Raw genomic sequence first — 13,550 nt, 5'->3', positions numbered from 1 at the left:
TCAGCTTGACAACGCACTAGCCACTCCACATGAAGCTGTTTTCAATAATCCAGTCCTACTTTAGCCCATGAACTTGATTGACCCAGGAGCCTCAGCCCAGATTGCTGACTCTCAGAAGCATAAGCAAATAGATTGCTGTTTTGTTAGTAGCATTTATATGATTTGCTATTGACAATATGTATGCTAGTATACTGAAATAAATAGTCTCCATCCGTTTAGAGAAAACAAAGGGGAACTATCTGACTGAACAGATAAACAGAGTATCTGTGTGCCAATCACCAGTTTAGTTTAGTCACCGCCCATCCCACTGCCCAAACTCTCACTCTCCTCAGCTGAGTACTCAAAGTCTGTGTAAATAATTAACTTCCATATGGTTTTCTAGAAACTTTTCTACTTCCTTTGATCCATATTTGTTGATGGCAGCATTCTGGGAAGCAACCTACATGTCGGGTCCCATCTCACTGTCTGCTTCAACAGAGCAGAAGGCAGCCACCGTTCCATCATTGACACTGGATCTCCCATAGGAAAGGTCACAGCAAGAGACTTATTTAGTCCTTGTCCCCAAAATATGAGCAGAAGTCCATTCCTGACAACTGTTAACGAGGGATGAGAGTGATAAACATGTGTAAACATTTTTATACAACCAAGTTTTTCCCTTGTCTACAGGAAACATTAGCTGATTTGGTCTGAGATGAGGTACCAGCATGTTTGGTTTTGTTTACCATCACAGATGATTGTCACACACAGTGCTAAGAAAAAACAGTAAAGACGGGAACGTATACAAACTGAGGGTCTGAGGAGTAACAGGGCTGGGAGGATAGAACAGCACTTCCAAAGTGTCTGGAATTACACCTGTCTTCTTTGGCTTGGAATGGATCACCCATAGCTAGGGAAATGAAAGGAGAAAGAGAAAAGGCCCAAAATCAAAGCCCAGGCCTCTCTCCTAATTTCTCAACCTCATTCACCCATCCTTTCCTCTGACAAAGGTAAAGAAATAGCTACTTTCTGAATTACTAGTGTGTATAGGGTGGTATTCAGCCAATTATAAAATTACATCTTATAACAAGGCAATATTACACATCCTAGGGAAAAATAAGCTTTAAGTGTCTTCTTTTTTTTTTTTTAATTGAATCAGCTTAATTTCTGGCCAATTGTCTAAGAAAACATAGAACTCAAGCCACAGTGTCCTGAACCTTTGACCCCAAGCCTGGTCTGACATGTAGACTAAAATTTCTTTCAAAACTGTATGCTAGAACAAATATTTCCTTTTATGTTGATTGTGTCAGGTTTTTTTTGTTGTTGTTGTTGTTGTTTTCACAAAAAGTTCGTTTTTTGTTTTATTGAAAATAGATTTTTCAATATAATATATCCTCATTATGGTTTCCTCCCCCCTCTACTCCTTCCAATTCCTCCCCACCTCCCCTCCATCCAGATCCACCCCTTTCTGTTGCCCAACACTCAGGGAGAGAGAGGCAGGCAGATCTCTTGAGTTTGAGGGCAATCTGGTCTACAAAGCAAGTCCAGGACAGCCGGGGCAACACAGAGAAACCCTGACTCAAGGGGAAAAAAAACAATAAAATAAAATAAAATAAAATAAAAATGAACTGCTTTTACAGATTTGGCTTATATCATTAATAGTTCATGGCTTTTTATTTTAATTCTGTGGTGAAATCTTTTCTTTTGGTAGTAATGACTTAGGTTAATTTATTGAGACCAAAACATTCAAAACAAAGAACTTCAAAAGTCATTCAGGCATTAAAGAAGAATTTGAATATTAAAATAATGCTAAACAGCACAAGTAAAATTTCTTCATCTCAAGTTTGGAAAAATATGTGAAGGCAATATCTGTGCATTCACTTTTAATGGGATAAGATACCAACTTGAGGAAAATCTGACAACTCGTATTTTTTCATGTATAAAATTAAAAGTTATGCACCTTTCCTCTAAGAGAAACTTCATAACAAGGTCAAGGTTATTTTTAAGCTCATCTCCGTTCCTTATATTTCTTTACCCCAAAGCCTACTAAGCATTCACCCTTTCTCCTGCAGCAGACACAATGATGTGTGCTCTTTCCTTATGGACTGACGGCAAACGATTTCTTGAGACGACCAGGATTTGTGGTCCTACTCTCTGAGTCGAAAGACTGACAATTTAAATGTGTCCAGGACACACAAATCTTTCCAAGTAGTTGTCTGGCCTGAGGTCACTCTGTAAATATGTAGCATATATCTGGGCTTACAGTCTGTCTAGCTGTTTGTAAATTGCCTAGGATCAACTGAACACTATGGTATAGAGCTGTAATCCTAACACTTGTGAGACTAAGGCGGCGTGATTGCAAGCCTGAGGCCAGCTTTGGGAACCCAGCAAGACTTCGTCCCAAAAAGCAGAAAGAAAATAGTTGGAAATCACTAAATGTGACACAATAAATAGACAAGCCACAATAAATGACAAGATGATATGATCTCTACTAAGAGGAGCATGTTAGAATAGTTAAACAATGTTATTGAACATGATGAGGGCACTCAGTGATGTGTGGCACATCCAATGAAAGAAGTACGTATTAGTTTTCTCTTACTGTACCACAAAGTTAGCAGACAAAGTCAATGTCTATTCATCTTCTGTCACTCTCTATGGAACATGAGTCCCAGCTAAAAGTCAGCTGACTCCTCTGTTCAGGGCATTATGATGCTAAAAGCCAGGTTCCAGCCTACATCCCTAACTGCAGCTTCCAGTGTTCATCAAAGCCCATACCAGTGTTGGGAGAGCTGTTCCTTGCCATGATGCATCTGTTTTCACCACTGCACATGAGCCTGGGGTGGCTCTCTGCTCCTGGAGACTGCTCACTATCCTTGCTTCCTAACAAGCTCTGTTGCAACAAAGCAGCTCAGTCCTCTGAAACCATATGAAGCATATCCCTCCTCATGTGCCAAGACAGCATCTTGTAGAACTGTGTGATGGCTGGAGTACCTCTCCCACCACAGATGTCTCTGCCACATATGACTCTCTGGGCACAAATTAGAAGTTGTGCCTGCATTTAAAGACAGAGACTTGTACAGTGGCACTACCCATCTGGAGGAGTGCCTGGTATTGTTTGCCTTATTCTGTTTTTTTGTTTCATTTTGGTTTAAGAGTTCGTATGGGAGGGAGACAGAGACAGAGACACAGAGACACAGACACAGAGAGACAGAGAGACAGAGAGATAGAGACAGACAGAGACAGAGACAGAGAGAGAAGAGAGAAGTTGGGTGGAAAGGGAAGTTGGAAAGATCTGAGAAGCAATGAAGGAAGTGAAAGAATATGAGTGAAATATGTTGTATGGGAAAACTTAAATAACAATAAGTAAATCCTGAATGAAAGAAAAATCTGGACACTCGAAATGGGGAGAGGCTCATGGGAAACAGACCTCCAAATGCAAAAAGGAAAAAACTGAACACTGGATAAAAAAGCCTTTACCTCAACAATATTTTGTAGGTTTCATAAAGTAAAAGACAATTTTCAAGGCTTCTTACATCTGACCACAATGGTTTCATTTCAAAACCAAGTTAAAAACAAAACACTTTAAAATTCCTTAGCTAAAACTGACATTAAATCTAACTGTACATGGAACATTGAACAGCCAAGTGTAGAAGCATGAAACTAGATTATTAAGCCTCACCCTGCACAAAAAATCAACTCCAAGTGGATTGAAGACCATAACCTAAAACCCAGAACCTCTCATGGGAAAAAATGCGTGAAGAACCTTGAAGATAGAAGTGTGAGAAAGGACTTTCCAAATAGTACCCCAGTCACTGAGGAGATAAAGCAAGCAATGTTACAGGGAGACCTCGCAATGCTAGGAGGCTTCAGGAAGAGAAATCAGAGGCTCCAGAGCAGGTCATCTGGAATCCTCCTCACATTTATCTCTCCCTATTAAAAAGGACCATGATACCTGGCACTGATTTATCATCACATCAGACTTTATAGTCACCTCCACACAAATCTGTGGTTGATTAATTAACTAAAATTGGAAGACATTTAGATGATGAAAAGTGCGAAGTAGTCCTATGAATAATAATTAGCATTAACGTGGTACTCTAACTGAATTATGCATGTCAGTATTGGGAATCAATCAGCAGAGAGAGGGTCAGACATCTGATGACTAAAACCAGATAATGAGATTTCGTTAAGGCAGAGCAAGTGACAAGAGCAATTTTTAACAACAAAACAAAATAAGAAAAAATTTTATAAACACCTAGCACGGGCCAGGCCCATCCAGGATCCTGAAGGAGCAATGCTGAACACAAAAAGACAATACTTAAGGATCATACAGTAAATTCTCATAGCACCATGGAGCATGGTCCTTGGGAGTTTTGCAGTTCATAACTATGTAGCCAGGGTCACTGTGATTCTGGGTCAGCACTCCAGTTCCTGGGCATGATGAGATGAGACAAAGCAAGGCTATAGAACCAGAAGAAACCCAGCACAAAGGAGAAAATAATATACCTGAAGTTTTAGTGGAACAAGGCAGGGATCTTCTTCTGAGAAGACATAAGCTGGATGCTGGAAACAAATTAGGTGCTGACAACCAGGAGGGTCAAGGTAAGACTGGTCTTCAGAGAGATGTTTTTAGTCAATGTCCTCTGCAGCCCACTGAAAACAGAAAGGACCTCCAGAGGATAAAGTGTGTGACACCTATGCTATGTAGTTCAGTGGCTACGGCTATGCTATGTAGTTCAGTGGCTACGGCTAAGGAACTTAGAAAAATGAAGAAAAAGAAAGATCCGGAGCAGGAATCCCTGTCTCTTCAAGATGGCTCTGTACCTCCATGCAACTATGGTGAGAGAGCAAGCAAGGATTCTGATTGAAACCAGATGTTGTCAAAATATCAGCACGCCTCTCTCCTGAGAACAGATTTGTCTTTAAGCATGAATTTGGGAATGATAATATTCACTCACTCAGTGAGATGTATGGATAATCAATACCTGTCCTGGAAGCTGGGCCTCCACCCTTTCTGTAAGTGATGAACCTGTTCCAAACAGAAGAACCATGCTCACAAAGGCATCGCCTCACTGTGGACCTCCCTGGACTGAAGGGACCTTCATGACCTGCTTGATTTTGTGACTTATATTTTTATCAGGGAGTTGGTGCCTTCAAAAGGGCCAGATTCATTTTATTCTGATTCTATGGTTCATCTGCTTTCCTGCTACAGAAGGAAGTTTCTTCTCTTTACTTTGGGTTTACTGAAAGTTTTTTAGAATGTTATCTGAGGACCTTTTCCTAGACAGCATGCTCTTGTTTTCAGAGTTTCAATGTTCTCCAAAAGGAAAAACTTGAAAACACTGTTCTATAGTGATAAAGTGTGATGATCAGTAGGTGAGTTATAAAAAATAATTTTAACTTAAATAATTTCAATTTACAAGTAATTTATTGGAATATAACACCATCGTAAGTCAAGAAACATGTGACCGTCATGAGAAATATCACTACATATATTTTATGAAAATTAACATACTACTCCCATTAGCTGCTTAAGGAACCTTCTCTCTTGGGATAAATGTGAGGACATCCCACTGGGACTCTAGGTAAGACAAATATAGGAGATGGGGAAATAGAAGGACCCAGAGAGTCCTAGAAATCTACAAGAAGAACATCATGACAGATGAATTGGGGCCCAGGGGGCTCTGCTCTAACTTTTGCACTAACCAAGGACAATACAAGTAGTAAGCATTGAACCCCTACTCTGATCTAGCCAATGGACAGGACATTCTCCACAGTTATGTGGAGAGCAGGGACTGACTCTGACATGAACTCTGGTGCCCCATATTGGACCACTTCCTCTTGGTGGGGAGGCCTGACGGCACTCAAAGGAAGATTAAGCAGGCTACCAAGATGAGACTTGATAGCCTATGACCATATAGTGGAGGAGGAGGTCCCCCTCAGTCATAGACTTAGGGAGGTGAATAGGGTGAAAATGGGAGGGAGGAAGGAATGGAAGGATACAAGTGATGGGATAACAATTGAGTTGTAATCTGAATAATTTTTTTAAAGGAAGCTTCTCTAATGATGATTGGTCTAGGCACTGACATATAGGTACAGCACAGTATCATCAGAAATCATTTCATTAACTATTGCTTTGGTAAGTGTGTTTGGCTTTATCATTGAAGTATGTCTCCATCTTCCTTTTTCCACTTTTTATTTTGAAATATATTCTCACTTGGTTATCTATGTTAAACTTCAATTGACTTTGTAGCCCAGGTAAGCCTTGAACTTGTAATCCTCTGACCTCAGTCCCCACATAACTAGAATTGCAGTTATGCGCATCCTGGCATTGCTTTAAATATTACTTTTAATTATGCCTTTACTCCCAGTATAGGGGGAAACAGAGGCAGGTGGATCTCTGTGAGTTCAAAGCCAGCCTGGTCTATAAAGGAAGTCCAGGACAATCAAGGGTACACAGAGAAACACTATCTTTTTCTGCTTTTTTTTAAATTTTAAGTAATTTATTCAGATTACACATGAATTGTTATGCCCTCACTTGTATCTTCCCTTTCCCCCCTCCCTCCCTCCCTCTTTCATCTTATTTCCCTCCCTTGGGTCTGTAATAGAAGGGGAATTCCTCCCACACCATAAAACACAAAACTCAAGTCCAAGTGGATTAAAGACCTCAACATAAAACCAGAAAAACTAAATCTGAGAGAAAAAAAAGTGGGGAAGAGCCTGGAACTCATTGGCACAGGAGACATCTTTCTGAACAGTACTTCAACAGCCCAGGCTCTAAGGTCAACAATTAATAAATGGGACCTCATGAGGCTCAGAAGCTTCTGTAAGGCAGAAGACACTGTCAACAGAACAAAGCAGCAGCCTACAGACTGGGAAAAAATCTTCACTAACCCTATATCTGGCAGAGGACTACTATCCAAAGTATATAAAGAGCTCAAAACTTTAACACCACCAAACCAAATAACCCAATTAAGAAATGGGTCTCAGAACTAAACAGAGAATTCTCAAAAGAGGAATATTGGATGGCTGAGAAACACTTAAAGAAACGCTCAATGTCTTTAGCCATCAGGGAAATGCAAATCAAAATGATTCTCATCATACTGGCTAAAATCAAAAACTCAAGTGACAGCACATGCTGGTGAGGATGTGGAGAAAGGGAAACATTCCTTCATTGCTGATGGGAGTGCAAACTTCAACAACCGCTTTGGATATCAATCTGGTGCTATCTCAGAAAACTGGGAATAGGGCTTCCTCAAGACCCAGCTATTCCACTTCTTTGGAATATACCCAAAAACACGCTCCACCACACAATAAGGACATATGCTCCACTATGTTCATATCAGCCTTATTCATAATAGCCAGAACCTGGAAACAATCTAGAAGTCCCTCAGTCAAAGAATGGATAAAGAAACTGTGGTGCATTTATACTATGGAATACTACTCAGCTACTAAAAACAAGGAAATCCTGAAATTTGCAGGTAAATGGATGGAACTAGAAATGATCATCCTAAGTGAGTTAACCCAGACCCAGAAAGATACACATGGTATATACTCACTTATAATTGGACACTCGCTCAACAGAGATGTCTCCTGAAAGTCTTCACTTAGTAGAAGATTGGGGTAAACACTGGGACATCCTATTGGGACTCCAAGTGAGAGATGTAAGGGATAATGGGAAAATAAAAGGATCCAGAGGGTTCTAGATACCTACAAGAAGACCATTAAGGCTGGCAGATCTGGACCCAGGGGGATCTGCTCAAACTACTGTACCAACCAAGGACAATGTGTGCAGTAAACCTAGAACCCCTATCCACATCTAGCCAATGGACAGCACATTCTCCACAGTTATGTGGAAAGCACAGACTGACTCTGACATGAACTCTGGTGCCCCCTATTTGGCCATTTCCCCTTGGTAGGGAGGCCTGGTGGCACTCAGAGGAAGAATAGCAGGCTACCAGGATGAGACCTGAGAAACCCTGTCTTGAAAAACAAAACAAGGAGGAGATCCAAGATGGTGGCTCCGATCGCACACTGCTTCTGGGTAACAGGACAACAGGATTGCACAGTGACCTAAAGACCAAACTGAGATCTACAAAACACTAGTGCTACTGATTCCCATCACCAAGTGCTTCAGTTGCTGTTACTCATCAGAACAGGACAGCTCCCAAGACACCTTCAAAGAAAGCCTCCAATCCCAATTGGTCCAGCATTTCAGACTGACCCACACAGGACTTTAATTAAGCCTGGAATGTCTCAACATTTATAACTGGACTACAAATGCTATTATTAGCATATTTAACCACTTCCCCAATTTTATTTGGGCCCCTACAAAGGTATTATTCATCCCAAACCAGCTGAAAGAAACCTTAAGAGAATGGCATCCCATTTCCTTTAAGGGGGTCGGGTACGATTTTGGTTGCTTTCTTAGGCTGTAGAGAGTTATTTTCAATGGGAGGTGATTATTAGTTATTATTGGTCTTATTTAGAGAGACAACAAGGTTGGACTCAGTGATGTCTCTCTTTTTCTTTATCTTCCATTCTTAGGTTTAGAAATGGGGTTGAAAAAAAGAAGAAATATAAAAATATATAGGGAAGATAGAACAAAAGGCAGATTAGTGAATCTACTTCTCAACTTAATGCCTTAATTATCATTCACAAGGTTATTCTTAATTCACTGGAATAGAATTTGTATTTAGATGAAAAATAAGTTTAATTTTAGATACAGTAGTTAAAAACGAAAACAAAGGGAAAAAAAAAAAACCCTGCTGCTTTCACTTAAACAATTTGAAAGTTTCTAGCTGGCAGTGAAATGATCACTGATTACAACAGAAATATATTCCAAAGGAAAGAGAATACTAAGTCTATTCGCTTGCTTCAGCAGACCCCATGTTCCCAGCCCCCAGGGACACTTCTGCACTTAGAAATAGACGTGAGCTCTTCTTGGAAGGCTACCTGCCCATTTTTCTGTAAATAGCTCTACAGTCTAAATAAAGCTGTGCCTTGGTGGATGAAAAAGATTAAAGAGTTCTCTTTACTGTCAATATTTCTTACTGAGAATAATATAGTATTCATTCTTTGAGATTTTCATACTTGGATGTAATGTGTTTTGATCATTCACTTCCCTACTCCTACCTTTTCCCAGATTCACCTACACATAGCATCTCCCTTAAGAACTGTTAATTTGTGAAAAGATGCTTCACATGTTAAAAACAGCAGCCTGGGCTGGAGAAATGGCTCAGCAATTAAGGGCACTTGCTGCTTTTCCAAAGAACTCAGGTTTGGTTCTCAGCATTCAGATGGCACCTCACAATTGTTGTCTGTAACTTCAGCCCCAGGGGATATGATGCCCTCTCCTTGCCTTCCTGAGCATGCCCAGGTGGTGCACAGACATACAAGCAAGAAAAAACACTTGTACATGTAAAAACAAATGATTTTTTAAAAAACTTTGCTTTATGGAAGGAGACATTCAAAATTTTTCAGAACTATTTTGTTTCTTGGCTGCACTTAATGGTCCATTATGTAGTTATTAACCATTTTCTTTGTTCTTTGTGCCTTGTTCCTTTTGGTCTAGCATTTACTTAATTTTCATTTTACATGTGTGGGTGTCTTGCCTGCCTGTATATATTTATGTATATCACATGTATGCTTGACACCCACAAGAGACCAGGAGAGGGAGTCAGCTCCTGAGACCGGAGTTAGAGATGATCATGAGCCACCATGTGGGGCATGGGAACTGAGCTGGCCACTGCATGAGCAGCCAGTGCTCTCAAGCAAAAAGCCATCTCTCCAGATGCTGCTCCTTTTTATCTTGATATTTTAACTTTCATACAAATATCCATTTTACATTAGGCATCTTTCCCTTTTCTCCTTCTCCTTCCCATTAGTCCCCTGCATCCCTAGACAGTTTCATCTGTACTTCGATGTCATATACACAGCACAATTTTATGTATCTACAGAGAGTCTAGGAACCACAAGTGAGAGAAAATATGTGATATTTGTCTTTGTGGGTCTGGCGTAACTTACTTAGTATGATCATCTCCATTTGTGCAAGAAAAATCAATCTTCTGTAGTGGATATAACATGCTTTTGTTTTGATCCCAAGTGTAGGCTGTGAAACAGACATGTGTGAGGGAGTGTGATGTTTGTCCACTAGAAACAGACTTGTGAGAGAGCATGTGATGTTTGTCTACTGGAAGAAGAACTGCCTCATGTGGGGGACATGGTCTCTGCCAGTTGACAAAGATCCTGGTATGGACTCTGAGAGGAGATAAATTTGAGCCCCAAAACATAGGCTTAGCTTTTTGGGTTTTGCATCACTTCACGTCACTTGGCTGTCCATCACTTTGATACACTCCTTGAAAGAAACACTCCAGAGAATACTTCTAGGTTCCAGCAGCTGTAATTGCAGTTGCTTTTGCTGAATTTCAGGGTTTGGTGTTTAATGGAGTCTGTTATAATCCTGATAGCAAAAAATGGAATCTTCCCAAGGGACTAAATCTAAAAACTCTACTTCTTCTGTCCCTATTAACCTTTTCCTCTCCTATCTAGGGGAGGTTGGTTGGAAGGGAAATAGAGGCATTAAGGAACCCCAAATAAAGTAGGTTTTTAGAAGACCAAAGCCTACAGTCTTCTTCCCATTGCATTTGTGTACATGCACATGCATCTTGATTTACACATAATTGTTAGACCCACTGCACATGTGTGCATGCACATGAATCCTTATTTACATGTAATTGTGAGATGCTATGGCCACCTTAGCCAGGGTGCAAGATTTCTTTCTATTTGATATAGACATGACACAACATGGAAACCATTTCCCTCTACTTTGCCCTGTGTTCCTTTCACACTGACCCTTTTTTCATCCCTACCACCCATGCTTGCTCCTATCCAAAGTCCTCCTCATGAGGAGCCCCTTCTCAATCCTGCACCTTAACAATGATCCCAGGCCTGACAGATGCCTAACTCCAACCTGGGAGAAATGACCTAGTGTGCTCTGGGGCAGGACATGGATCCAAAGCCTAGAATCTGAATGCACGTGCAAAAGAAATCATTTAAATAATTATTTAATCTTTTCAATGCTTGATATTATTCTTCAGGTTTTTTTTACTTATTTATTCATTCATTTATTTGTTCTATAAAATATTCTTGACCATAAACAGACATAAAATAAGGGATTTATTTCTAGATTATTTTCGACCGATGCTTGGCTTTTATTACTTAAAAATCTGCATATTTCTTTCACTTTCTGTGTTTGTGCCTTCAACACTTTCACAACAATTTTCAGCTTCTCAATAAGGAAAGCCCTCTTGACTTTGTTACGGATACACCTGGCACACATGGAGCCACCATGACCCTGCTGGCATGCTCCTTTGTCTCAGGCAGCCTCATAATGATTTTAGGCTTCACAGCATGTCTCCCTCACAGTCTGCCTGGGCACACACCACATGCAGATTTAGGTGCTTTCCCAATCTTCTTGGTATACAGGTAAACAATCCTGTTGCCAGTGGTTCGAGACAGCCTAGTTCGGTTAGAGGCTGTATTGTAGGAGAGCCTACGATGTTATGTCAAACACTGGACCATTCTTAGTGCATCTATGCACTGCCCATAGAAGAGGCTCTTTCTGGATTTGTGTCTCAGATAAAATGTAGTATCTGTACCTTTTTAAAGAACATTTATATTTTTTATTTTGGTTTTATGTGTACAGGTGTTTTGCCTGCATGTATTTATAATCCATGTGCATGCAGTTCCTGCAGAGACCAGAAGAGGAGGGTATTGTCTACCCTGGCACTGGAGTTAGAACTTTTGTTTTCTGTATAAGGGTAAGATGTCAAACCCCAATTCTGGAAGAGCAGACAGTGCTCTTTTTTAAATTATTTACTATAATTTCATCATCTTACATCCCGATTGTTATCCCCTCGGTTGTATCTTCGTGTTCCCCCTCTCCCTCCCTCTTCTGTCCTATTCTAGTTCCCTAGACCTCTGGCAGAAGGAGACCTCCTCCCCCACCATATGGTCACAGCCTATCAGGTCTCATCTGGCTAGCCTGCATCCCTGTCCTGTGTGCTCTCAGAGTCTCCCTGCCAAGGGGAAGTGATCAAATAGCAGGCAACAGAGTTCCTGCCAGAGGCAATCCCTGCTCCCCCTACAATAATTGAGAATGAGCTGTCCGTTGGCTAGATCTGAACAGGGGTCTAGGTTTACTGCATGCATTGTCCTTGGTTGGTTCAGGCTCCCCCTGGGTCTAGATCCACTGGCGTTGATGGTTTCTCTGTGGGGCTCCTGAGTCCTCTGGGTCCTTCCATTCCCCCACTCTTCCATACCATTTTCAGCACTCCACCCAGACAGTGGATATTATCCTAACATAGATGTATTCTGCAGTACTCCACTCAGCAGGGGATTGGGACAGATGCTGGGACTCCTAGCAGACAGTGCTCTTAATTGCTGAGCCATCTCTTCAGCTTCTAGTATCAGTTTTTAACAACTCAAAATAACGGATTTTTATGGGCTGTCCCTGATAGATAAGCATGATGTGAACATTGGTTTCATGGAAAATTATATAATAAATTTCTGAAAAGCAACTTGCAGCATGAAACTCCCATCAGTTAGCTCAGAAATCCCTAGGTTTATGCATCTAGTATGTAAATACTAAATTCCTTATCAAAAGTTTAGTTCAATGGTTCAACTATGAGTCTCAACACCTATGGAGAGTTGAATGATTTTTTTTCATGGGAGTAGCCTAAGACTATAAGAAAATATAAATATTTACATTAAAATTCATAATAGTAAAAAATTACAGTTATGAAGTAGCAATGAAAATATTTATGTGGTTGGAGTCACCACAACATGAAGAACTGTATTAAAGGGTCGTAGCATTAGGAAAGTTAAGAACCACTGGTTTAGTTCATCCATTCATTCATAGACACATAGCAAAACCATACATCCCTAGTAACCATGTGCTATACCAAATGGGCAGACCTCAAACTGCTGCTCATAAACTTCTCATTATTATCTAATAAACCACACCAAATTTTAAATACATTTTTATCTAAAATATAGTTTCAAGTCTAAACACAGGAGTTTTGCATAAGTAAAAAAAAAAAAAACCCACCACTGAGCTACTGCACTATGGAATCAGATCAGCCTGGGTCCAAATGTTACTGGTTTTGGCAATTTATACAAGCAATTAGCCCCCTTAGGCCTAAAATTTCATAGTTGCAAAGTGGAGACTATGGGACCATCTCATAAGATCCACGTGACAGTTAAACAAAGCAAAAGTGTATATTATACCACTAACACACACTAAGTAAAATTACTAATATAAATGGTTGGACTTACTGATTCTGTTAGCCAACTATCTAAAAGAATTAATTTACACAGATACTCTGAAGGAAACCCAAGCTTCCAGGTCTTCTCCAGACAGCAGTCCACTCGAGAGTGAGAAGAGGCATAGCTTGTTTATTAGGTATTCAATTTTGCTTTTCTTTGTATCTCTGACACTTAATTTTATCATGCCCCATGATGTGTGTCCAAATACTTCTTTTTACATAATTTTAAGAAAGTAAATACAGTGG

The 13,550-nt window shown here is 40.2% G+C and overlaps 1 pseudogene; it reads right to left on the bottom strand.

Annotated features, from left to right (window-relative positions):
- Window positions 1-4,231: 4,231 nt before the first annotated feature.
- Window positions 4,232-11,559, bottom strand: LOC127206001 (60S ribosomal protein L34-like; annotated as a pseudogene).
- Between the last annotated feature and the right edge of the window lie 1,991 nt (window positions 11,560-13,550).

This window comes from Acomys russatus, chromosome 2 (genome assembly GCF_903995435.1).
Source record: "Acomys russatus chromosome 2, mAcoRus1.1, whole genome shotgun sequence".
In the NCBI taxonomy this organism is placed as follows: Eukaryota; Metazoa; Chordata; class Mammalia; order Rodentia; family Muridae; genus Acomys; species Acomys russatus.
The sequence above is the reverse complement of the archived record's forward strand: the minus strand, read 5'-3'. Positions and strand labels throughout refer to the sequence as shown.